Here is a 3,844-nt window from a genome sequence, read left to right as displayed (position 1 = left end):
CAGACACGACTGAGCGCCTGAACTGAACTGAACTAAGAAATATGAAATAACTATGATATAATTTTAAGTAGAGAAATAGTTTCCATATATTAAACGCTTACCATGAGCCTGTCATTCTGTTACTCAATTTATATACTTTATCGCTTTTTGTGCTCGCAGAACCTGATGAGTAGGTAGAGTGGTATCCTCAGTGACAGTAAGACAGTTGTAACAAGGTTGCTTAATAATTTTCCTGAGTTCACACAGCTAGTAGTCAGACCTAAAGCTAACTGATATCAAAGCCATTTCTCCTTAACTAAAATGTTATAAAATCCCTAGACACCTAAGGTAGTAAACAAAATAAATATAATATACATATATGGAGAAAAAGAGAAAATCAGAGTGGAGCAATGGAGTTCAGTTCAGGCACCTCAGTTGTGTCCGACTCTTTGTGACCCCATGAACTGCAGCACGCCAGGCCTCCCTGTCCATCACCAACTCACAGAGCCAACCCAAACTCATGTCCATTGAGTCGGTGATGCCATCCACCCATCTCATCATCTGTCGTCCCCTTCTCCTCCTGCCCTCAATCTTTCCCAGCATCAGGGTCTTTTCAAAAAAGTCAGCTCTTCACATCAGGTGGCCAAAGTTTTGGAGTTTCAGGTTCAGCATCAGTCCTTCCCATGAACACCCAGGTGCAGTGGTGTAGATAGTCTCATAGTAATTGTTTCCCTTCTATTACAATGTTGAGTACAAACAAACTAGCAAATAAAATGTTAACAGTGAGAATCAGACAAAAGTCTGGAAAGAAGTATACTAAAGTATTAATGAGTTTTGTTAAAGTGGTAGAGTTCAGTGTAATTTTCTCCTTTTCTCTATTTTACAAAGTTTTTTGGTAATGTATATTGCTTCCCTGGTAGCTCAACTGGTAAAGAATCTGCCTGCAAGGCAGGAGCCACAGGTTTGATTCCTAGGTTGGGAAGATTGCCTGGAGAAGGGATAGGTTACCCATTCCAGTATTCTTGGGATTCCCTGGTGGCTCAGATGGTAAAGAATCTGCCTGTGATGGCTAAGACCTGGGATCGATCCCTGAGTTGGGAAGATCCCCTGGAGAAGGGAACAGCTACCCACTCCATGGGTAGAGTTCCATGGATATGATGGACAGAGGAACCTGGCAGGCTACAGTCCATGGGGTCACAAAGAGTCAGACATGACTGAGTGATTTTCACACTTCACATAAGACTTTTGAAAAATACTTTAAATGCTTCAGCAACACATATGCTAAAATTGGAAAGATACTGAGAAAGATAGTATGGCCCCTGCCCAGGGATGACACACAATTTCATGGAGCATCACATACACACACACACACACACACACACACACACACACATATACATCTGTCCTCTGTGATACAGAAACCCGAGCTCTGTAAACTTATTGATCATTGAAACACTGTGGTATTCAGAAACAGCAATGGTACTCCTGGTGGTATAAGTGTTATTAAGAATACAGTATATCTGTCATTTCTTTCAAAATTCTTGGGGTTACTTTCCATAGAGTCCTATTTTTTAAAACAGGTTTGAGAAGAAAATCTAAAAGCTGATATTCCTTCCTTTTTTTACTCCCTTCCTCTCCTTTCCTTTGCTTTTTCAACTGTAAAATTTGTGTGGTATGGTGATAATAGTAACTCTCTCTGTTTATGTGACAAGTACAAGGGCAATTTTATTTTCATTATATTCTTCCTGTATTTGAAAGGTTTTGAAAAACGCATTTAACAATTTAAATCTGAAAAATTATCTTTCAACTTAACATTATAAATTATTAAATTTGAAAGAGTTTAAAAGTATTTTTGAAATTTTAGAAGTTCTGTGTTTATTGAAAATCAAAACATTGCACATATACCAAGTATAATGATATGTCTGGCAAAATTCTTGTATGCACAACTCATGTTTTTTCCCTTTCTGATACAAACTTTCACCTGTGTTTTAAAGACACTCTAAAAAGAAACTAAAAGGAAAAGTTGCTAAGTGAAAGTCTGAGAAGGTTCTGGGGCTGCCAGCATCTTGCCTGCTTAACTGAATGTCGCATTGGCGGCTGCACGCACCGCACGGATGGGCTGCAACTCAGCACATGAGGCACATGTGACAGCACGAGCAGCTCGCGTTCTTTCCGAGCGGTGCTCTGGGGAGTCATCCTCAAGAACCACCCTCCTACAGGCAGAAAACTCAGGGCTGGGGAGCGAGAGGGGTCTTTCCAAAACACAAAAACTCTTCTGAGTGTTCTAAAAATGAAGAGGAGGAAAGGACAAGTGACTACTAGATGCTAAAATGTGACATTTGAAAGTGTTAGGAAAAATGCCAGACTGACAACTCCAGCTATAACCCCCCGAGTCAAAATGAAAGTTCAAGCTCAGGCTGATAGAGGCCCTACTTTTCTGCATGTTCATCAGCAAGACGGGAAATTCATCAGACTACCCGGACGGCATGTCCTCCCTTTCTGAGCTGCGGGGAGGAAAGGTTTAGTTCCCAGGATCTATCCAGTCCTGTCTTGAAAGTCTGAACCTCAATCAGCATTGTGTGAGTAACAAAGTCTATATTAGATATGCTTCACCCTGGGGAATTTATAGCAAGTGGGAGGAATACATCATACCTAGGAAAAGTTGTATAAAAAACAAGGCCACATAAAATTGTCTGATGTGTGGAACAGACCATAAAGCAAAGAACTTCAGAGTGGAAAGGAGCTTCTACAGGAGGGAGAAGCACTAGAGACCTGGGGGAAGATGAGAAATGCACTGGGTCTGGAGGATTTTCTGTGATGAATGGGGAGTAATGGGGGCAAGGCTGATATTTTAAAAAATCACCAGGCATTATGAACAGGAGTAAGAAGGGAGCAAATAAAACACAAACTAATTCTATCAGCATTAGTGACAAATCATCATTCTAAGTTAGATTTCTGTGACAAGTTAAAATTTCAAATGATTTTTAAAATATATTTATTTTTGGCTACACTGGTTGTTTGTTGCTGTGTATGGGCTTTCTTTAGTTGTGGTGCTCAGGCTTCTCATCACCGCGTCTTCCCTTGCTGCAGAGGACTGGCTCCAGGGTGGGCAGGCTTCAGCAGTTGCGGACGGTGGGCTCTAGAACTCTGATTCAGCAGTTGTGGCATTCAGGCTTAGTTGCCCTGCGGCATGTGGAATCATCCTAGACCAGGGATCAAATCCATGTCCCCTGCTTTAGCAGGCAGATTCTTAACCACTGGACTACCACTGGACTCCCTGACCAGCATTTTTAAATGTCTTTATTCTGGTTGAGCTGCTAAGTCATGTCTGACTCTTTTGTGACCCCATGGACTATAGCCCATGGGATTTCCCAGGCAAGAAGACTGCAGTGGGTTGCCATTTCCTCCTCCAGGGGATCTTCCCGACCCAGGGATCAAACATGTGTCTCCTGCATTGGCAGGTGGGTTCTTTACCATGAAGCCACCTGGGAAGCAGCCTTCCTAACAGCTAAGGGAGTAGGGCAACTACTCCTAAATCAGAGATAAGGAAACTTGGTTCAGAGAAGTTAAATAACTTGCCCAATTTACTCCATTTCTATTTTTAGTAACATTACCAGTTTGGTAATTCAGGGAGGTGCCAAGGACACAGAACATCATTATTTGTAGCATAGCATATAATAAAGGATTACATTTATATGCATGTGAATAAATTAATATGGTTGGAGAAGAAGTCAAGCTGACAAAGCAACTATTAAGAAATTGACTTCTTTCTGGGGGCTTAATATGAAAAAATATGACTGATACCATACTTGTAAATTATAACTGTGCCACAGCTACAAGTGCAAGCTGAATTGAAATCCAGTTG

At 41.2% G+C, this 3,844-nt stretch overlaps 1 non-coding gene across 1 annotated transcript; it reads left to right on the top strand.

Moving 5' to 3' along the window:
* The first annotated feature begins 1,240 nt into the window (after window positions 1–1,240).
* LOC120867747 lies at window positions 1,241–1,343 on the top strand. The gene has a single exon (XR_005721987.1). It is a non-coding gene; the product is annotated as a U6 spliceosomal RNA (small nuclear RNA).
* The last annotated feature ends 2,501 nt before the right edge of the window (window positions 1,344–3,844 follow it).

The sequence above is a fragment of the Oryx dammah genome, unplaced genomic scaffold, assembly GCF_014754425.2.
Source record: "Oryx dammah isolate SB20612 unplaced genomic scaffold, SCBI_Odam_1.1 HiC_scaffold_1, whole genome shotgun sequence".
In the NCBI taxonomy this organism is placed as follows: Eukaryota; Metazoa; Chordata; class Mammalia; order Artiodactyla; family Bovidae; genus Oryx; species Oryx dammah.
This window is presented reverse-complemented; position numbering and strand designations above follow the sequence as displayed.